This window comes from Choloepus didactylus, assembly GCF_015220235.1.
Source record: "Choloepus didactylus isolate mChoDid1 chromosome 11 unlocalized genomic scaffold, mChoDid1.pri SUPER_11_unloc1, whole genome shotgun sequence".
Taxonomy (NCBI): Eukaryota; Metazoa; Chordata; class Mammalia; order Pilosa; family Megalonychidae; genus Choloepus; species Choloepus didactylus.
In genome coordinates, this window is record NW_023637577.1 from 2,689,915 (window position 1) to 2,713,860 (window position 23,946).

The 23,946-nt window shown below is 40.7% G+C and overlaps 1 pseudogene; it reads left to right on the forward strand.

The window, feature by feature from the left end:
• The first annotated feature begins 4,445 nt into the window (after nt 1–4,445).
• The window catches only part of LOC119524392, an 82,635-nt pseudogene continuing 63,134 nt past the window's right edge, over nt 4,446–23,946 (forward strand).

Genomic DNA, 23,946 nt, shown 5'->3' on the forward strand with positions numbered 1-23,946 from the left:
AGTGGGCTGGAGAGGAACACATATTTCTTTTTCTGGTAGAGCCTTTCTCTCTCTTTTTGCTGATTTAGGTCTGTCTGCCTGCAGAGAAGGCACAATCTTTATTGGTTCTCTGCTTTTTGATGAACTTGGCAGGAAAGACTCTTCCCTCCTATCATTTACCCTGAAGTTTCGAGGGTAAATGCAACTAAGGGGATTGTTGTCAAGCCCACTTGCCCCCAGGTCTAAGCCATATCCTCCAGCTTAGCTTATATCAGAAACACAGCTCATGTATTCGTCTCCATCGATTTGTCAATTAATTGGTTCCTAACTTAGTAGGGGAGAAAGTGGCTGTCTGCACTGACCTCCTCAAACCCCAAGATGGATTTGAATGAGAGAGAGAGGCAGAACTCAACAAGACAGAATGTGTGCACAGAGGCTGTATGGGAAGGTCAATACAGGCAGTATAGATAGAAGAAGAATTAGAGTTCTCCCAGTGAATAGAACTTGAGGTTCAGACAGGGAGCTCAGGATCCAGGCTCATTATCAGTGGGGGTTGAGGGTGGGGGGCAAGACCTTGGGAGAAGTTAGTTAACCTTTCTCTGCTTCATTTACCACCTCTGAAAAATGGGAACCATAATATTAGAATCAAGTCATAGGGCTCTTGTGAGAAATAAATGAGTGAATCCACAAAAAGTGTGTGGCAATGTCCCTCCCATATTAAATCCTCAATAAACCATTGCAGCCGATATAGACTGAAGATAGATGCAGGTACTTGGAATCCTTAAAATTAAAAGGCCAACTCCCAGCTTCAGCTTGTCTTTTTATCTTTTGACTCTGGCTTCTAAAATTAAATTCCTGTTGATAAAGAGATTTGGTGGCTCAGTCCCGATGAATAGAGCTAATACATTCCTTCATATCTTTCATTCTCTGGTCCCTTGTGTGTTTCAAATTCTATTTGTCTTTGGAATTTTAATAAACTTTTTCTTTTCTTTTCCTTACTGGCACTAGACTGGTTTTCATTATCATAATAGATTCCAGTTCCTTCATATCCTCTGGTTGGACTGGGTCATAATCTCACCATGGGACTGCCATTGATTATTATGAACTTTGTTAATAGCGGTGCTTTGGGTGGATAAAATATCAAGGCTTGCAGGATTACTCCATGCCTTAGGCCAGAGTATAATGAGTTTTCTAATATTATTTTAATGCAGGTGGAACTCAATTTATTTTCACATCAGATTCGTCATTTTAAAAGTTGAATGGGAATTACATTTGTGGAGGGATACTTTCCTTTAATTTATATATCTTGGTTATATTTTATTGTTAAGGAATGTCCTCCAGGTTCTTACAAATGTAAACCTGAGATTATGGCTCAAAGTCAAATTTCCGTCATGGGGCTGGAAAGAATTTTGTGGGATATCTTAGGTTAAAGTCCCTGGAGACAGATTCTGTGTGCAGGAGGTTTATTGAGGAGTGCTCTCAGAAGCAATATTTGCAAGGAAGCCAGAGGAGCTGGGTTGTGTTGATAAAGAAGTTGGGGTACATTGTGACTACAATACAGGTCTCAGGTAATGCTGAACCTCGGGAGCGGGGGATGGTCCTTTAGTGATGTCCTGAATTAAGGTAAGGGATCTGAGTCCTTGTACCCCCCACATTGACCAGTAGAAGGGCCAAGATACTGGATGAGGCAGCTCTTTTCAGCTGAGGGCAATTCCTGGAGAAGGACACACCCATGAGCCCTTGGCGGCCAGCAATCCTGGGTGGTGGGAAAAGAAGTACCTTGGGTTTGAAAGGGGAACATAGGCAGTGCACCCCGGTAGTCACTATTCCATATAGTATTTTAAACAATTGCAACATCATCAAGACTGCTGGAAATGTTGGCTGAATTAGTTTCCTCTCTTTGCCACCATGGAGCATATATTAATTAGCCTACTGGACCTTCATCTAGAACACATTGGCCCATCTTGCACACAGAGGCACCATAAGAGATCTTATATTTAATGGAGGACTTGCATTGTCCTTTTTCAGGACCTCAACTCTCCTCTGGATTATTGTAATGGCCTCCCTGCTATTCTGTCTCCAGTCCCTTTGTTTCTATCTACCCCCCACTTTGCCCCAAAACACACTTTTAAAACCCAGTTCTGATCATGTAACTCTGCTGCTCAAAATCCATTAATGGCTTTCAGTTACTTAAATCATGAAATCCACACTCTTTAGTTTGATATTTAAGGTCCTGTGTTACCTGTTTCTGATGATCTATATTCCCTCATCCCTGATTTGTGTTTGCCTTGCACTCTACACTTAAAAAATATTAAGTTGCCTGTGTGTGACAAGCACATAATAGGCACTCAGTCAGTAAGTGGCAGTGCTCACTGTTCCCTTCACGGTTTACAAAGACCGTTCTCCTCCAATTACCTAATTGCATTTTTATCATCACCTGGTGATATTGGTATTTTCTTAGACGTAGGTGTTGAGGACACTGAAAGTCAGAGGGGAGAAATAACTAGCCAGCTAATGGTGACTCCAAGGTCACCATATTTCTGACTCCCCGTATGAGTCCTTTCTGGTGTGTGGTGTCTGTGAATTTCACACTTGCAAACTTGACCTTCCATATATTTAAACTTGTCACTTTTTTCTTATACCAACTATCCATGCAGTTCCTGCAAAGACTGAATTTAGAGGACAAATCTCTCCTATATTAGACCAGAAAGTGAAATAATTGCGGAGGAGGAAATATGTGTTCCCAAATCGGGAATACAATGAACATTTAGGGTAGAATAAAAGTGCACTTGAGTTACAAGAGGCTGCATTTCTCCTCTAGTTTCTCATTTATAAAATGACTGATGCATATCAATAAATGTCTCCTCACTAAGCACCAAGAAGGCACAGTTGGCCCCGGGAATTGAATAAAAGCGTCAACTTATGTCTGTGTTTCTTTAAGATACAGCTGTGTGAGTCAAAGGTGCTATGCCAGGTGTTACAGAGGTTTCCATGGCAACTTCCTCTTTATTTTCCTTCCTGAATAGCACTGTTAAATGGTGACTTTGTGGTAACAACTGTTTGAGTTTCTCAGTTTTAAAGGTTCTGTTCCATTTAAAGCTGCATTTACACATCTCCAACTAGAGAGGAGAATTGAACAATTTCTTGAGGAATTGGGAAGATGTAGATCTTCTAGCTGATTTAGACCAATCATCCAGCCTTTTCCATTATTAAAATTATTATTATTATTGAATTATGTGAATAATAATTATTATTGAATGATTATCTAATTTTAAACTTTCTTTTTTCTTGGTGGAATTATCTAAAGATGCTTCAGACCTTGCCCTCATGTAGGAGACATAATTATCTCTAGAAAAACAAGGTCAGATCATCAGGCAAATGTGAGATAGAAAATATTGCAATATTTGGGCAATCAAGAAAGGATACATAGAAAACTGGAGTGAGAATAGATTCTCTTTTATAAGTGTAGTCATGCTTCATATTTTGCATGCCACAGGAAGGGATGGGCTAAACATGATACTAATCCCAGAATCTTAGGTGGTACATAATTGCCCATTTTAGGCAGTAATAATGTAGGAGAAAAATTTGGCCTGGGCTTGTCCTTGAGGAGAAAATTATCTTCCATAAAGTAGGCCAATGTATGTTTGGTCAATGTTTTCTTCTATGACTGGCCTTTAAATTAATCAGTGTTTTAAACTGAATTAACACCATCAGCTTCCAGCTGGGAGAAAGGCACTGGACAAGGCCTTTTTCATTTCAGCTAATGAGCTCAGTCACTCATTAGCTGTGTGACCTGGACAAGTCACTCAACTTTCTTCATTTATAAAATTGATTAACAATACTTCTAGACTCTAACCTTTTAAAGCAGCAACTGGTCTGAACTTTAAGGGTTTCAATCCAAGGATATCATCATATTTACATTTACTTTGTAGGTGGAAAAACTGTTATCTTATTAAAAGTCTTCATTTGCTCATTCATTTGTTCATTCATCAAGAGTATGGAATAATTGTTTGGTGATGGGGTATCTGCTGCTTGCCATGTCCACAGCTCAATGCTTTTGAAAAGTGTTTCTTATTCTTTTAACTACCTTCAAGGTAGGTGCTTTTATCCCCATTTTACAGGTGAAAAAATTGAGTTCAGAGATATTGGATGGTTTTTCTCAAGGTTGACAGCAAAACATGGTAGAGTTGCTGTTTGAGCCCATCTCAATCTGCGCTTGGAGTCTATGGGGGATAATTCTAGAAATAGATAAGAAAATAGTCTGGATTCCAGGAGCAGGACAGAGAAGGGATTGGGTGCCTCCAACTTCCCCCTTGAGCCCACATATAAATGGTCCCCTAACAGATCTTGCAGCCTTTAACTTCCTTGAATGCCACTCCCTTGGAGCAGTCCTACAACACTGTCCCATTCATGCTGGTCACCTGCAACTTATCTCCTTTCATGATTCTCAAGCCTCCAGGGCCAACATGGGCTCCCCAGCCGGCCATTCACTCATGCCTCCACGCCTCTACCATATGCTGGACATTTCCACCAACTCAATTTATCTCCTGATCCTAGTGATGTACCAGTTAGGTAAGTATTATGATCTGTACTTTACAAGTTGAGAAAACTGAGGCTCGAAGAAAATAAAATGCCCAAGTTTACTCAGCTTGTAAGTGGCAGAGCTGGGATTTGAACCCTGACCAAAGCATGTGCTGGTTACAACCCTCAGAGACCAATGAGGAATTCTGAGCTATGTGTGAGGTCCATACATACTGCTTATAATAGACCTAAGTACCATACTGAAGTTGGATAAAGGCAATGCCTGTCCTTTCCTATTCCCTAGGGCGATAAACAGTGTTTCTCCTTTTATTCAGGGGTCCCGTTTCTATTCATGTATTCACCTTTCTCCTTGGAGGATGGGAGAAGGCAGGTAAAGAGGAGAAAGATCAAGTTTGTCCTCAAATCTAGCTTCCAGTCAAGTGCGTTGTTCAGTGGCAAACCCAAGAGTTCATGAATAGGTGGATGTGTGCGAAAGGTAAGACCTGTCCATCAGTCCCAGCTGTGAGCCAAGAATAGGAAAGCACGCAGTGGAGAACACTACTCCTCAAAAGGGCAGAAAAGGGAACACTGTTTAATGCATCACTGCTGGGTTGTCACGGTTTGTCACTCAGGGTTCTATAACCAAGAAGGGAAATACGGCTTTCACAAGGATTTCACTTACGGTTAGCTTTTCTTCTTTTTTATAACTAACTGCAGGCCTAGAGAACTCCAGATTGAATCCTAAATGGCAAGGAAAGTGCATTTTGTCTTAGAAATAGACAAATGTGGGTTCAAATCCTAGGTGTGCCACTTGCCTCCTTGGGCAAGTGATTTAACTTTTTGAGCCTCAGTTTCTTCATCTGTGAAATGAGGATAACATTTACTTTGGGAGGTTGTTGCAAAGGACAATGTATGCAAAATGTCTAGCACCTCACCCAGCAAGCCCACAGGTAGTCAGTGGAAGGCAGCAGTGATTACTGACAACAAGGATAATCCTTTTGTCTACATGTTATTTTCACAGCCAATTTCATTGGCCATTTGGATATAGGATCAAGTTGATTTGTTGGAGTTTTTTGATGTCATGATGTCACCTATGTGATATTCAGCTTCGAATTTTTCTTTTTCATTATGAGGGCATAATTTATTCATTATTTATTTCTTCATTCACCCATTTATTAGCCTAATTTCTTCATTCCTTTCTTTATTCACTCACTTCTTCAACTATTCATTCAAGAAAGACTCATGAGTTTGGCACTTGATGGTCCTGGGAAAACAAATGATTGGGACGTGGGTCTCACTTGGGGTACTTCGCTCATCAGTAATGAAGACATAATAAGGGGAAGGGGAACTCACAGTCCCCCTGAAAGTTGCTACGAGCCTGGAGCTCTCTCACATGCAATTTCATTTACATTCCAGGATAACTCAGTGAGATAGGCATCACTTTCACAGATTAGGAAAGTGAGAATCAAACAGGTAAAGTCATGTACCTGGTCAGTGGTAGAGCCAGGATTTGGGTGCAAACTTGCTTAACTCCAATACCTGGGCTCTTTGCAACACTCCATGTGGCCCCTGAGACATGTCAAGGAAGTAGAAACACAACCAATCACAGTTTCCTGAAGAGGGTCTTGAGGCATAAATAGGAGTATGTATAGTCGGGGAAACATAGTGTTATTCAGCTGCACAGTAATTGACATCCCACCACACAGGATCCCATTTCACAGCCTGATCTGTGAAATGGGATCGGTGTGGTCCTCAACTGATAATATATGGCATCTGTTCTGGTTTGCTAATGCTGCCATTATGCAAAACACCAGACATGGACTGGCTTTTATAAAGGGGGTTTATTTGGTTACAAATTTACAGTCTGAAGGCCGTGAAAATGCCCAAATTAAGGCATCAACACAAGTATACCTTCACTGAAGGAAGGCCAATGGCATCCGGAAAACCTCTGTTAGCTGGGAAGGCATGTGACTGGTGTCTGCTGATCCCAGATTTTGTTGCGCTCCTCTCTCAGCTCCTGTGCATTCTTCAGAGTGTTGCTCTTGAGGCATTTTGTCTTCCCTTAGCTTCTTCAGAGCAAACTCTGGACTAGCATCTCCAAAGCATCAGCAAAAGTCTGATTTCAAAAGCCTTCTCCAAAATGTCCCTCTCAGCTGCTCTGAGCTCCTTCTGTCTGTGAACTATTTTACAGGACTTGAGTGATTAAATCAAGACCTACCATGAATGGGTGGGGTCCATATCTCTATGGAAATTATTTAATCAAATTTTTCACCCACAGTTGATTGAGTCACATCTCCATGGAAACACGCAATCAAAGCATTCCAACCTAATCAACACTAATGCATCTGCCCCCACAAGATTGTATTAAAGAATATGGCTTTTGGTGGGATGTAATATTTCCAAACTAGCACAGCATTTTTGCCTCTTTACCCCTCTCCATATGTTTTATATGCCACACTCTTTACAAGCCCTGCATATTACTGCCAACCCACCTCTTCTGCATTTTCTGGTCACGTGGAGATCTGACTCATTCTCTGGCTTCTTGTGGTTTTTGTCTTCTATTGACTTCTGGCTTCTACTAACTGGCTGCATCTGAATTTCCTCTGCCTTATAAGGCTCCAGTCTTATGGGTTAAAACCCAAATGGACTCAATTTGACCTGCTATAAAGAGGATCTTTGAAGATCCTGTTCACAAATGAGTCCATGCTTAACAAATAATAACATCTTCAAAGTCCTATTTACAAATGGGTTCACCCCTACAGGGATATGGATTAAGAATTGAACATTTCTTTTGTGTGGTACGTGATTCAATCACCAACAACTCCACAGACCTTTTCTGTTACTTAAGCTAATACATTACGTTTTCTTTCCTGCTCGATGCAAGTTGAGTTGATTTCTGTCACTTGCAACTGAGAAGACCCTGATTTATATACACAGCCTCAAGGTAGAAGCTATAGGATGGGGTATTTAGGGGAGAAAATGAGATTTTATTAGAGGGTAGTTCAAGATTGCAGTTCAATGCAACTGCTGTGGAAATTCCAAGGTAGCAAATGTCATGGAGGAGGTTGGATTTTAATTGGCTCGTAAATGAAGATTAAGATTTGCATTATATCAAGGAGGAAGGAGGCAGAAGAAAAAGAACTCACTGAACAAAAAAGAAACGTTCAGCCCAAAATAGTACTTCTCCCTAAATAATAACAACAATAAAATTGTATAAATTAATTGTTACTTTGGGGGTTCTTATTTCAGAGGAGTTCCGGGAGGTAGTCACAAGGGTTTGTGAATTATTTTTAATATTAAAATACAGAAATTATATGTCTGACCTGGTTTTCAGGAGTGGTGTTTGTCTTTGCTATAGCCTGGAATTCTGTCATACTTTTCCCTCAGGTTGACAGGGCCATAAGCTTTTGATTAACAAGTGATGCTTAATAAGGCAATTAGTTGAGCAGATAGAATCTTCTAAAGAAATCTGTGGGGATGAAAGGTATCTTAAAAAGAAATATTGGAGCGGAAAGGATTATAAATCCCATATCTAGCATGGGGTAGGCAAATTTTAATTTACGTTACATATTTGCTGTGTGGCCATGGTTTAGTCATTCGATTTTCTTGAGCCTTTCCTGGATGTTGAATGAATAAGAATACATACATCATATTTTTCCATGAGATCCTGTATATAAAGCACCATGTCTGCATACTAAGAGCTCAACCTATTAGTTCCTTTCCCCTCCTAACTCATCAGCTCACAACTCAAAGTTGATTTTACAATCTCTTTAAGAAGATAGAATCTTCTTGTGTATCTGCAGAGATGTGGAGCTCACTATCTTACAATCCATTCTGGTACAGCTCAGTCTGTTAGAAACTTTCCTTATTTTGAGCTGACGTCTGTCTCACTTGTAACTGTTCACTGATCCAAGTTCTTCTCTCTGTAGTTGTTTTAGTAAGTTTAATTCTTTATTCCTAGGGACTGCTCTTCAATATTTGACAATAGCTTTCATGTCAGCACCTTCTGTATGGTTGTGGTGAGGTCAATGTGTGATAATGACAATGTGTGTAAAGTGCATTATCTCAACACAGTGCCTGGCATGTTCTGGAATCTCAGTAAATGATAACTCATTAGATTTTGGTGCTAGATGGTCCTGAGTTCAAATCCCAGCCCTGCTATTTTGAGCAAGTTACATAACTGCTTTGTTCCTCAGTTTATTTCTCTATAAAATGGGAATTAAAAAATCTACTGTAGTGTTGTTTTGAGTTAGTTATAAGTGAAATTTATTATTTAATTGATATAAATCATATCCCCTACACACCTAAATTCTTCTTTGGGTGGGGTGGCTTGGAGAGATGGGAAGCTCCACAGTTCCTAGAGGATTCAGAACCAACTGGAACAAAGCCAATGAAGAAAAGATGGAATGTAGGAAACAATGAGTCCAACCGAGGAAAGCAGTTATGGGAAGTGTCAAGATGTCATCTATGCACAAGACTAGAAAAAGCCCAGAGGGGAGTAGGAAGATGGAGACTAGGGATGGATGGGCTCCTTAAAAGGGTGGGGGGGGGGCCTTATTAGAATATGTAATATGATGGAGCTTTAAGAAAAGTTACACTTACTGCTTAGCACAGATTTTAAGCAGAAAATAAAGGCAATTAGAAACTGTAAGGAGAACATAAATCTGTGCAAGAGGACAAATGTATCAGCAAGGCCATGCTTTCTCCCCCAAAGTCTGCAGCATTCTGGGGTTGACTTGCCCCTCTCTTTGGGGTTCCTTGCCTTGCATCTCTGCCTCCCATCACATGGCACTCTCTCTCTTGTGTCTTCTGTCTGCTTTTCCCTTCCGTTGACTTCTGGCTTCTTCCTGTGTGGGCTTCTCTGAATTGTGGCTTTCAGTTTCTTCTCTTTATAAGGTGTGTAATAATGTGGACTAAGATTTACCCTGCTGTAGTTGGCCACACTTAACTAAAAATGCCATCTTTAAAAGTTCCTATTTACAGGTGGTTTCACACCCACAGGAATGCAAATTAAGATTAAGAACATGTCTTTGTTGGATACATAATTCAATCTACCACCTAGGCACAGGGAGAGACATCAATGGCTAAGACAGCCAGTTCTCCGTCCTTATAAACCTTACTTCTCAAGGAAGTATACAAATAGATAATATCAGGGCATGATTTATTAAGAAGCAGAGTAAGGAGATAGAGAAAGATGGAGCATGAAGGGGTCTATTTTAAATGGTGTGGTCAAGGAAAACTTCTGTTTGCAGGGGTGCTGACACTCGAGCATTGAGGAAAGGAAGGGAGTGAGCCCAGGGGAAGATCTGGAAGAAAAACTTCCAGGCAGAGGTGCATAAGCCTGGGGTGGTGATGAGTGTGGAATGTTTGAAGAACAAGGAGATCAATGTGGTTGACTGCAAGAGCAGAAGAGCACAGCAAGAGATTAGTTTGTAGAGGTTGGTATGAGCCATATTCTGCAGGGTTTGTATGCTTTGGTGTGGAGCTTCCATTTTATTCCCTGTGAGAAGAAACTGACATAGTAACCTCGTCTACACAATATTTTAAAACTACCTCTTTGGCTGCTGTGTGCAGAGTCATGGAGATCATTTGAAGGGGGAGATTATATTTTTTAGGGAAGAGACAAAAGTGGCTCAGATCGTGGAAGTATCAAAGGAAGAGGAGGAAATGGTCATATTCCATATGTGTATGGAGGGTACATCTAACTGATAGCACTTGCTAATGGATTTCATGTCAGGTGAGAGGGAAAAGAAGGAGCTCAGGACAATTCCTTGGTGTTTGTAATTGTTTATTGCTGTGATTAAGACCAAGGGACTCGTCTTTTAAGAGTTTAGTTTCACACACACTACAATTGAGATGTTTTATTACACAGCTCTTCCTCCTCATTGGAATTTTGGGAGCCTTTTATATTTTAACCATGTACATATTTTAGTTTGCTGTAAATTGGTGTTGTATTCAAGGAAAAAGAAAAACAAAAATGGAAGACTTATAAGAGGACATGTCTCTCCACATCTCTCTCTACCTCTCTAATCCCCTCTCCAGGGAAACTGTCCCTTTGGGTGGACAGCTGGCCAAGCCATCTTCTCTGAGACATGGTGTCTGCTGATCATGTTCATGGAAGACTTTCATTTAAGTGCACAGTTTGATGACTTTTGATAAATACATGCACTGTTGTACAATCACCACAATCGAGATACAGAACGTTACCATCACCCTGATAAGATCCCTTGTGACCCTTTGCAGTAAATCGCCATGACACCCTGTGCCCCAGGCAACCAGTGATCTACTTCCTGTCACTATGGAAGAGATTTGCCTTTTCTAGAATACCATATGTGCCGGTTTGAAACTGTTGTGTACCCCAGGAAAGACTATGTTCCTTAAATGCAATCTTGTGGGGGTAGACTTATTATGGGTGGGATATTTTGATTAGGTTGTTTCCATGGAGATGTGACCCACCCAACTGTGGGTGGTACCTTTTGATTAGATTATTTTCGTAGAGGTGGGACCCTGCCCATTCAAGGTGGGTCTTGATTAGTTTACTGGAGTCCTTAAGAGAGCTCAGGGAAAGAGAGAGAGAGAGCTCAGAGCCTACACAGACCCAGACACTTGGAGATGCAGACAGAAAGACATTTGGAGATGCTAAGCTAAGAGATGAAGCCCAGAGTTTGCCCCAGAGAAGTTAAGTAAGAACCCAGAAATGCTTACAGAGAAATGCCCTGGGAGAACAAGCAAGGATGCACAGTTGCTGAGAGAGAAGCTAAGAGAGACAGAAGCCCAGAGTCATTTTGGAGAAAGCCATTTTTGAAACCAGAGCCCAGGAGCAAAGGACTAGCAGACGTCAGCCACGTGCCTTCCCAGCTAACAGAGGTGTTCCAGAAGCCATCAGCTGTTCTTCAATGAAGGTATCCTCTTGTTGATGCCTTAGTTTGGACAGTTTTATGACCGTAGAACTGTAAATTGGTAACCTAATAAATCCCCTTTATAAGAGCCAATCCATTTCTGGTATTTTGCATTCCAGTGACTTCAGCAAACTGGAACACCATGTAAGTGGAATTATATAATATGTACCCTTTTGAGTTTGGCTTCTTTTGCTCAGCACAGTGATTTTGAGATTTACCTCTACTATGTGCATTAGTAGCTTGTGCTTTTTTATTGAGGAATGATATTCCATTGTATGAATACAGCATCTATAAATATTTGTGTACACATCTTCATGGAGATACATGCTCATAATCCTCTCGGGACAATAATGACGAGTGAAATAGCTAGATTATAAGTAGATATATGTGAACTTCTTAAAAAAAACAAACTGCCAAGCTGTTTTCCAAAGTGGTTGTACCATTTTACAATTTCACCAACAATATGTGAAGTTCCAATTCCTCCACATCTTTGCCAACACTTGGTATGGTCACTATTTTTAATTTTAGTCATTCTGGAAGGTGTGTAGTAGTATCTCATTGTGATTTTAATTTTACTTTTCCTATACTAAACATATCAAACATCTTTTTTTAAAGGTATCTATCATTAATTACTTTTATTTTTCATTAAATGAGCAGAGTAATTAGCATATTAGTAACAGATATGTTTATTATTACTTATCTATCCTTGTGGCTTTCAATACCACTTGAAACTTGCATGCCGTCCTAGAGACGAATCAATTTTCCAGTGATTCTTATTTGATACACATTACTGCAAAGCCATTATAAATTATTGAGGAGGTAGTTGGTTAAAAAAAAAACAACAACAATAAATAATACTGCCCATATGAATCAAAACTTGTTTCTGGACAAGAGTTTAACAGTATTTAACGGGCAATTCCTATGTTAACTGGAAAATATCTCAGATGTAATTTTCTTTTATATTAGTGCAACCTTCTACATTTTTTGCAGATAATTTTATAAAGTCATTCATTATTGCAGTTGGTACTTTGATGCAAAGATTGTACTCAATTTCTGAAAGTCCAACAAACCTCTAAATATTTAAAATTAAACCAACTACCAATGAAAAACCCACTGAAATATAATTTTTGAAAATATGTTTTCTGAAATTTCTGTACTTAGTCATGGCAGTAAAATAGTTCTCTCAAATTAAGAGTGTTCTAAGAATAATTTATATTTCAAACAGTGCATACATTTCTTATATGTTTGTTAACTTAATGTCTTTACCACTTAAAACCATAAAGAAATACATTGTATAATTACAGAAATGATGTACCCCACAAAATGCTTTTAAACTTGGTTCTTTTATACAGTTAGTTCCTAATGTTTCTAGTAAAATAACTCTGTGTGGCTGGGCAAAAATACATAGATTAAATGTAAATTTTTTTAAAAAGCCTTGCTGTTGATTGTTCATGGTGGACTTGATGGAGAAATTAAATATCTTACATTATGCTTTACAAAATACTGTATGTGTTTCTTAAGTTTGTAGATTGGGGAAAGGGAGAAGACAAAAAAATTTACATTCAAACGAACATCTTTTAATGCATTTATTGCACATTCATCTGTGAATTGTTTATTTAAATCTTTTATCCATTTGTGTTAGACTGCTTATCTTATAATTATAAAATAGTGACTGCCTTATATATGTTAGATACCAGTCCTTTACCATATATTTATAAAATGCACATAAATATGTTTTCTTCCAGTCTATGGATTGCCTTTTCATTTTCTTAATAGTGTTTTAGAAGAGCAGTTTTTAATTTTCGTAAAGTCCAATTTGTTAATTTTTTTCTTTCATGGTTTACATTCTTTGTGTCCTAGCTAAGAAATTCAGGAAAAGATTTTTTCCTATGTTTCTTTTAAAAATATTGTAGTTTTAGCACTTACATTTAGGTCTATGATTCATACATTTAAATTTATTTTTTTTATTGTGGTTATATATACATACCATAAAATTTGCCATTTTAACTTTTCATTCAGTATACAATTCAGCAGCATTAATGACATTTACAAAGTTGTGCTACCATCACCATCATTCATTACCAAAACTTTTTCATTACCCAAAGTAGTAACTCTGTACCCATTATGCAGAAACTCTCCTTTCCCCTTCCCACAGCTCCTTGTAACCTCTCATCTACTTTCTGTCTCTTTGAATTTTCTTATTGTAGATATTTCATGAAAGTGGACTCACAATATTTGTCCTTTTGTGTTTAGTTTATTTCACTTAGGGTAATATCGTCAAGTTCCATCCATGTTGTAGCATGTGTCAAAACCTCATTCCTGTTTATGGCTGAATAATATTTCATTATGTGTCTATCCCATTTTTTTTATTCCATTAACCTGATGATGGACACTTGGGTTGTTTCTACTTCTTGGCTATCGTGAAAAATGCTGCTATGAACATTGGAGTACAAGTATCTGTATCTGTTTTCAATTCTTTAGGGAATAGAGCTAGGAGTGGAATTCCTGGGTCATGTGGTTATCCTACATTTAACTTTTTGAGGAATTGTCAAACTCTTTCCATGGTGGCTGCACCATTTTACATTCCCACCCACAATGCATGAGGGTCCCAATTATCCACATCCTCACCAACATCCATTATTTTTGCTTTTTTAAATAATAGTCATCCTAGTGGTTGTGAAGTGGCATCTCATTGTGGCTTTGATTTTCATTTACCTTATGGCTAATGATTTTGAGCATCTTTTCATGTGCTTAGTGGACATTTGTATATCCTCTTTAGTAAAATGCACATTCAAGTCCTTTGCCCATTTTTAATTGAGCTGTTTATCTTTCTGTTGTTGTGCTGTAGGGGTTCTTTATATAATTTGAATATTAAAACTTTAACAGCTATATTATATGCAACTATTTTCTCCCATTCTGTAGGTCATTTTTTCACTTTCTTGATAATATTCTTTGTTGCAGAAATGTTTTACATTTTGATGAAGTCCAATTGATCTATTTTGTTGTTGTTGCTCATAACTTTGGTGTCATATTAAGAAGCCATTATGTCGCGGGTAATGCCATCATCGTGGTGCAGTAAGACATCCCCTGAAAAAACTTCCCCAGAGAGTCAACAAATAAAAGGACAAATCCCACTTGCTTAGAACTCAGGTGGAAGGTAGAGACTGGAGAAGGACTCCAACAACACTGAATCAAAGAAAAAGGAAAATATCAGGTAGGAAATGTTCATCCCGGACTCGCGGATCCACTTCTCCCCACCTCGTTCAGTCAGTGCAGCCTGGGAGTTGCTCAGAGGCAGTTACTCGGGTCTCTACTATCCACGCACAGAATAGAGAGCCACTTACAGCAGCGAGTTAGGTCCCCATGTCTGTGCAGACACAGGGACCCAAGTCTGCGGAGACCCAGGGTGGAACACAAGCCACTGAGGAGTGGAGCACACAAAAGGGCGTTGGCGGCCAGGGGGAGGGATGCAGCAGAAGTGTTGGCAAGTGACGCACTCACTCACTCAATTCAGTTTCTGTTGGAGGGACCACCTAAACGCAAAACAGACTTTTCTGGAGCGATCCATCTTTCTGCATTGACACCATTTGACTCCCCGGGGCAGGATATTCTAATGGGAAAGAAACTGGAGAGAGAAAAGCCTCAGAGAGAGAGAGAGAGAGAGAGAGAGAGAGAGAGAGGGAGAGAGGGAGAGAGAAAGGGGTGGGAGTGGGGGTGAGGGTGTTGAACTGAACTTCTGTATGACAGGAGGGTCCCAGAAGTGTCAAGTGTATGGAAAACAGAGTACTGAATGAGGAAGAGCATACAAACAAATCACAGTAGCTGGGGAGACAATTTGTCACAAAAGCAAACAGAACAGATCAAGATCAACTTTCAGAACTTCAGTTTGCCAATTTTCCTGCTTGTTTTTCAATGTGTCTGTGGGAGGATGGGATTTTGGATTGTCTTACTCTCCCATCTTATTGACGTCATTCCTATGATCTATTTTGAGCTAATTTTTGTACACAGCATGAACTAAGGGTCAGGTTGGAATTTTTGTTTTCCTTTTTAAGTTTTAAATTCCAGTACCATTTGTTGAAAAGACCATTTTCCCCTAGTGAAATGCTCTGGCACTTTTGTCAAAAAAATCAATTGCCATACATGTGTTAGTCTATTTCTGGACTCTCTTTTCTAGTCCATCGATCTGTGTATCCACCCTTATTCCAAAACCACAGTATCATGTTTCCTGTAGTTTTATATTAAGCCTTGAAATCAGATAGTGTAAGTCCCCTAACTTGGTTCGTTTTCAAAATTGTTTTGGCTGGATATGGAAAAAGAGGCATTAAATATGCACAGGAGTCAAGGAGCCTCCTTGGTGGAAAAGACTGGAAAACTTTCTTTTTAAAGCTGAATGTTACTAGAGATCTGGTGGCAGGAAAGGCTACTGAGAGTCTAGGGTGGAATTTACCCAGAAAGGAAGGGAATTTCCAGGTGTGTGGCCTGAGTTCTGTTGAAAGAGACAAAGGCTGGGTTGCTTCTAGTACAGAGTGGGGTTGTACCTGGAAAGCTCCATCCATACTCCTCTGCTCAGGGGCTACAACAGTTATGCTTGTGAGCAAGAGCTAACAGAGGGCTGTAATTGTTGACACACCAGGCCACCACCACCTCCCTGTAGGGAATCTGGGTCAGCCAAGATGTGATGCAGTAGAAGAAATGCGACCCCTAAGTCAGAACTTCTCAGACTGTGATGTGCCTATAAATCACGTGGGATCTTGTTAAAATGCAGATTCTTATTCAGTAAGTCTAATGCAGGGCTGAGAGTCATCTTTCCTAAGCATCTCTCTTGGAATGCCTGATGCTGCTTGTCTGTGGAACACACTTAGTAGTGAGACTTTACAGGTCTGGTGTTTACCAGATGAGTAGAAGTAGCGAAAGTTACAGCCAGAACCATAACTGGCCAGCCGCTCTGTTTCTGGCTTTTTTGTGTATTGTTCTATCTGCCTGTTGAGGGAACCTGGACAGGAGGAAGTGGAAGGAGAGGAGAAAAAGATGTAAAAGAAGAAGATGAGACTGGATAAATAAATCTTTGGGATTTTCAGGCAGTTTGGAAGGGGTAGGGAGACCTAAAACAGAAGTATGCTAATAGAAGCATTAGATACTTTGAACAATTAACTGAAACAATCAGAGAAACATGTCTGTGTTGAGCAATAAGCTGGCAAAGTTAAATTTTCAGTATTGCCTCTTCAAAAGTTTTAACTATTGACTCCAAGACCTGAAATGAGGAATCAGGTGTTTCAATGGCCCTGGGCAGAGACTGAGGTGCTTCAAGAGCAGTGATAGTGACTATTTTATCAAAATAACCTTCCAAATATTGTATGTTCCCTGGTTGTGCTGTTTGAAAAATCGCTTATGAGAGAAACTGAGAGACACCAGAATACAAGGGAAGATTTTGCTTTACAAAAAATCTGGCACCTAGTAGACACTTGATAAATGTTTCTTGAAAGAATGCGTGGGTGAGTGAATGAATAGATGGATAAAGAAATGAAAGCAGGTGGTGGTGACACAGAAAATTTTAGAAAATGGAATTTGATTTCTATTGTCCACATTTAAATATCTGTAGCAAAATATGAAATAGATGGGATACTGATCTGCAATTTAACTTTAATCATTGCAGTTAGAACTGTTGAGCTTCTTAAAGCATGGTTTTTGGAATGCAAAGCCATTCATCTCAGAATGAAATGGCAATAAAAACCAATTACTCAAGAGGTCCAGATAAAGACGTTAGTTCTGACCCTGTCCTCAAGGAAAGACCATGGTTATTAAGACAAATGCAACTCTATGCAAATGAATCATTTTCCCCACTTCATATTGCTGGAGGCTTAATGTGAGGCAACCGTTCTCTACTTTTATTAAAAATGCTTCTGAATCTTGACACCCCATAAGTGAACCTGAATCTTATGGTTCTGGGAGGTAAATAGCCTCCTTCAGTAACCCTGGCAGTGGGGAATACAAGTTGTCTTAAAAACAAGAGACTCCAGCAGGGGAATTCCTTTGCTCTTTCTGTCTCAATATAAGTTAGCTAATATCTGCTGAGTGATTATTTCATCCCATGACCTGGAAGCTGGAAACACAGAGAAGGCTGTTTCATAGACCCTGCCTTCAGGGGGCTCACAGTCTTGTGGGGATATGGAAGCATAAACAAGTATCTACTATATGTAATCAGTATGAAGAGAGTCTCTTGGGAGCAGAGGGAGGAGCAATGGATTTTTGCCTGGGGTAATCAAGGAAGGCTTCATGGAGGAAGTGACTCATAAAATGGATCTTGAAGGATGAATGCAGCTTTTGAAAGAGAAGAGGGGGAAAAGACATTTCAAGCCCACAAAACAGTATATATAAAGGCACAGAAACGTGGAAAAGGCTCAGAACTGTAAGAATCTTGGGGAAGCTTTGGGTGGCTTAGATCTCAAGCACTGGGAGGCCTTTGTTGGCATCCAGATGATCTGCTAATTCTGAGGAAAAAACCTGAAATCTCCCATTTGAGGTCAACGGAACCAGCTTCTCTGGTCTCAGAACTTTTCCTCTAATCTCAAAATGCACGTGGGGCCCAAGTCCCAGATTATTGTTCAAGTGAAGGGCAAAAAAGCAAGGCTTTAGAGGGGCATGTTTGTCTTTGTCTTTCATTTTATCTGGAATAAAGGGCCTTGAACACTTGGGATGCTTGAATACAAGGAAGTTCACAATGTTTACATTCGTAGTGAATATTTTAGATGCAAATGATAGAAAGCCCAATTCAACCAAGCTTAATTAAGCAAGAAAATGGTAAATCCAAAAACCAGAAGCTGGTTGGGATTAAGACCTGATAGGATATGAGATTCAAATGAAATCATCAGGATGCAGTTTGTGCTGGTTTGGATGTATTATGTGCCCCCAAACCCCATGTTCTTCAATGCATTCTTGCAGGGGCAGGTGTATTAGTGTTGATTAGGTTGGAATCTTTTAATTAGGTTGTATCCATGGAGATGTAACACACCCAACTGTGGGTAATACCTTTGATTAGATTATTTCCATGGAGGTGGGGCCCCACCCATTCAGCATGGTCTTTAAATCACTGGAGGCCTATAAGAGCTCAGACAGAAGGAGCTCACAGCTGCAGCTTAGAGAGACATTTTCAAGATGCCACTGAAAGCTGACGCTGACATTTTGGAGAACACCATTTTGAAACACAACCTGGCAGCAAGCAGACACCAGCCACGTGCCTTCCTGGCTAAGTGAGGTTTTCCAGATGCCAATGGCCTTTCTCCAGTAAAGGTACCCTTTTGTTGATGCCTTACCTTGGACACTTTATGGCCTTAAGACTGTAATTTTGTAACCAAATAAACCCCCTTTATAAAAGCCAATCCATTTCTGGTATTTTGCAAAATGGCAGCATTAGTAAACCAGAACACAGTTTCTTTTCATCTTTTGACTGAATTCTCTACAGTGATGGCTTGAGTCTCAGTTCTATCTTGTAGCAAGATGGTGCTGGCAACTCCAGATCTTCATTACACGTTTCAGTTTCATTCAGCATGGGAAGGAGTCCCTATCTTTCATCCAGAATTGCAGCAGAAGTCTCATGGAATCTCATTAGCTCTGATGGGCACATGGTCCCATTCTTGAAATACTCACATGTCCTGACTAATCACAGCTCCCACTCGCTTGGTCACAGTGATCGGAGTGATCAAACCCAAATCAGTGGTCACTCGCACTTCTAGGTTTACCCACCCCAGCAGCTGGAGAGCAACTCTTTCCTGAAGGCTCCAGGAAAATCCCAATTTGTCTCTCATTGGTCTGGCTTGTCCGCTGCCCTCCCCTCAACCAGTCACTTTAGCTGGAGAGATTCAGAATCACATTGGTCAGGCCTGGGTCAAGTGGTCACACCTGGTGCCAAGAGTTGGACAAGCCACCCCCTCCCAAACCACAGAGACCAAGAGATAGCTAGAGATGGTTTGGATGGAGATACTGGACAGTCAAAAGTGTGTGTATCTGTACTTAAATACATTCAAGGAGATGCAAAAGCATATGACTCTATATTTCAAAGTCAAAGGTTCAAATGAACTTTTAAATAAATAGACAAAGAAAAGCCTTTCTACCATGATTATAGAGAATTCATGTTCTATAAAAGATCTAAAAAAGAAGACTGAGTTAGATTGCTACATTTTATAACCTGTCATTTACAGACATTTGATAAGTATTCATTATTTCTCCCATGGCCCTTTAAAAGGCAAATAGTGTTATTCAAATAAATCTCTCACAGATAAGAAACAGAGGTTGTGACAGCACCTACATCAGAGAATAAGACTGGTGTTAATGATTTTGTTAAGAGGCCTGGAGTCATAAAACCTGGCTTCAAACTCTTCTTCTTTCTTAAAAATTGGTGTGTCATAGATAAGTCACTTCATCTTTCTTGGCAGTAATGATTCAAATGCCTTTAATGACAGCTAAAATAATATTATAGAAATGTGAAACTGACTTGCAATTCATTTCTTCATTTCTTAAGCCAGTCAAGCAGTATTTATTTACCCCAGACACTAGAGATGACAGTCCTGCTCTCAAGATACATGAGCCCATAACAGCCATGCAAATAAAGTATTGGAAGAATATTGGAATAAGTGTGGTGGCATTGCAATAGAGGTCTGTCCCAGGGGATGCTGAGGATGGAGGTGCTGATTCCTCAGTGTAGTGTGGAGGCGGTTCATGAAGCCATAGGCTGAGACTTAAAAGTGAGGGTAGCTACCTGGGGAAAGATGGAGTGGGGGGCAGGTGAAAAAGACACCGTGACAAGTGCCTGCTCAGCTCAGCCCAAAGCCCCCTACTCTGTGTGAGAATGAAATTAAGTTTAGCTTTCACACAGAATAGGTGTGCCTTGCAATGTTTCCAATTTGGGCAGGCTGCATGTTTCAAATTTGTGCCGGCTAGTTAGGTTTGTCGAATAGAATGTAACCTCTGGAGTATCCAGCCAATGGAGAAACAGGGGAGGGACTTGCGGTTAGGTTTAGGGGATAAATACTGCTGACTCTGTTGTTCTGCGTGCCAAGCCCCACATTTGGTTGGGTGCCCATTCTTGCAAGACCATGAATAAATTCTTTTCTTCTCCACAATCCGGTGAGCGTTTGTTCCTTTTTAGGAACTGTGCTTGTTTCTCACATCTGTAAACCGGCCCTTCCAAAAGTGTCAACTGAGAAATTACACACTGAGCTGCAACGTAACAAAAGCATTTATTTGGGGGTCTTAGAATTGCAATTTGGGGAACACAGATTCAGGTAGTAACCCAAACCATGTCCCATTTCAGGCTTTCAAGCAAGGATTTTTTAAAGAAAAAGATTACATAAGATGTTTGTAGAGAATTATGATTGGCGGATGTTTGGGGCTTTCCAAAGCCCTTCAAGTTAAACAATTGACTGCTTTCTTTATTTTGTAGCTGTTTCATGGCGTCCAGATGTCTTCAGAAACATTGTTACTTTTAGTTTTGCATGCCTTGGCAATTTGTGTTATCTAGCTGAGCCGTGCATACGAGTAACCTCCTGAATGGCCTCTGATGCCATTTTAAATCTCTCAGCCGTCACAACTCCATTTGTTTCATTTCTTTTCTCACAAGTCGTGTTTCATAGCCGTGGTCCGTATCTCACTGGCCACAGCTGATTGGACCGTGGTAGACAGCTGACCCAGGAGACGCACTCCATTGGCTGAACTGAGCCAACCAGGTTCCCATTCCTGGGGATTTGGAATTGGGAATTTGGGTTAGAGAGGAGGAAGTGCCCCAACTTCAGAATCTTGTTGTCTTGGGGCTGAGGCTAAACTAGGTGGAGGCAGCCCTTTGGGACGCTCTACATTGCTAAGCAAGCAGACAGCGCTAAGCCGGAGAAGGGGAGTGAAGAGGAAAGCAGAGGGAGAGCCCGCTGCCTGCAGAGAGAGACACACGCAGGGGTGGGGGTGAGTGTGCGGGGAGAATGGCTATAGCCAGCTGCGTGGCTGTCTTTGCATTGAGATTCTTACAACAAACGACCTTTGACTAATGCTTAAGTATTGTTTTTTTTTTTAAATTTTGTTTTTCATAACGTGAAATCCCTGACCCAAACATCCTTCCGCAGGATACTAGCACAAAGTCCTACATATGCAGTTTCTTAATTTATGCTTTTTTTTTTTACTCCCCTTCTTTTATTACATGTACTTTCAGTTCGTTCCTCCTTGCCTCTCATAGGACCAAACTTGTCTGATCCTTTTTGACATGTTTTAAGGGCTTATCCCTAAAATTTTGGGCAAAGAATAGCTTTCCGTTGCCTGCCTTACCATCATCATCATCATCATTGTCATCAGCATCAGCATCATATTCCCCAAAGACAGGGATAAAAAAAAAAATCACATTTCTTTACTTTATTTAAATCAGTCTGACTCAGAATCTCCATCCCATCTGGCTGGGGGAAGTTTAAACTCAGTCATTATTGGGTCGTGTCCCAGCAAGGTCCTGCCCCTTCCAGGATGCTGCCAACATCCCACACTGCCCATCACGACTTAGTCTACAAGAGACCCTTTCCCAGCTTCCAAACTACCCTCTGAGGCATTTCCCTCTTTCTACCCTCCTCAATGAGGAAAAAAAGGCCTAGAAAGCAGCTCCTGGAGAAGGAATACACAGGAATGAAAACTGTCTTGTCTGCAAGTTACCAGACCTCCAGGTAACATTGCTTGAACAGTTAGTTTTACACTTTCTGCAGGTCAGGCACCATGCTAAGAGTTGGTACATGTCTTATTTCATTTAACATATTAATCAACCTTGGATAATTTATGCTGCAATTGTCTCCATTACAGATGAGGACGTTAAGACATAGCAAGGTTAAGTAGTATTCCCAAAAGCACCGATGAGGACAAGGCAATGCAGGCATCTACACAGGGCTACTCAGTCCCTGGGGTCTCTGCCCACTCCCCTAGTGGATCCAACTGACAGACCTCATAAGAAGTGGTCCACTACCCCTGAAAACAGAAGGGTGTGTGAGTCCTTCCAGTAAGATGCTCTTAAAATCTCCATCTCCTGGGTCCTGTTGGTGTCCTCTCTGGAGCTATTGAAGGGAATTTAAAATCAAAAAGAATGAAAGCTTTGGATCTTGAAATGCCACTGAGTTTAACTTGAGATGATTCTTGCCAATCCGGAGAGTAATCACAGAGGTTGTTTTGCCAAGGACACAAGTCAGGGTTCCATTAGGGAGGGTCACAGTCCCAAAGTGACCTGGGGAAGGCATCCGAGCTGAGGCTTGCCAGGGGCCAGGGGCCAGTGTTCTGAGACAGCTTGCAGGGATCAGCTTGTCATAAAGCAAATGGTAAAAAGCAATAATATTAATTTTCTCCAATGAGTTGTGGGAGATGGGAGCGAAGGATGTCCTGTGATGTGGCTGGAGAAGGCATCTTGGACCATAAGTCAGGCTGGTCCATGGGTGGGACAACCTAAAGAGCAAGGACACATTGGGGTTGACCCTGAGGGGCTGGCACAGGGGCACAGACCATAGAACCTTCCAGTATCAATAATGAGGGCCCATTACAGTGAGTTCAGCCAGACCCTGAACAAAGGGATGCCAGTTTGTAGAATCAGATTCCCTCTCTTCCGGCTTCAATTGAAGGCTGATGAGAACCTGCTTGTTGGGAATGATTCATACCTAGAGCCTGCCCTTGTAGAGCTCTCTGGGGGGTTAGGGCAGGACTGGAGAGGCTGGGGACACCCCTCTTGTTCATGCTGCTGGACAGGTTTAACACAGCCACATCTGCCCCAGTCCTGGTGGGGCAGGGATTACAATGGGCTGGTCTCGACTTAGCACGGCGTGAGAGCCTCACTCGGTCCTGCTGCCATGACCTGTGGATCTCAAGGTGAGACCCTGACTTCCAACTCCTGGCTGGGCTCAGAGTAGGGAAATGTTTGTTGAACTGGGAAGGAAAGGGGCCAGGCACATTCTCCTACTGATGTCGTCTTTGTAGCATCACCTTTGTTGAATTGAAAAGTGGGTCTACTGGGGCAACCCCTGCATCTAAATTCATTAAAATTTTTAAAAAAAGTTGACAAAATCCCCACTTCTTTCTTTATGTTTACAGGAGGGCAAATAACTTTGATTTTTTTTTTTTTTTTTTGATGTCCCATTTTGTTATCTACTATCTCAATTTTAAGAAGAGTCGCATAGACTTGCCAGAAAATGGATCTAAATCTAGGATTCAGGGGGTCCGGTTCAGAGCAGCATATGAAGGCTGGAAAAGGTTGTTTGCAGTTTCCTCCAAATGTGTGGATGTGTGTGAGGATCTATTTCCCCTCCCTCCTTCTTTTCATCTCTCCTTCCTTGCCTCCCTTCCTTCCAGAATACACTGAGAAGGCACTCTAAGCCGGGCTTTGTTGAGTGCTGTAATACAGACATGAATAAGACACAGCCCCTATGTGCTAGGAAGTCATAAGGCGGAAAAGACACAAAAACAAAGTTACCTTACAGTTCAGCTACTGTTACAATAGGCGTATAGGGATTCTTAACCCCCAAGAGACAATTGATTGAATTGAAGGAGT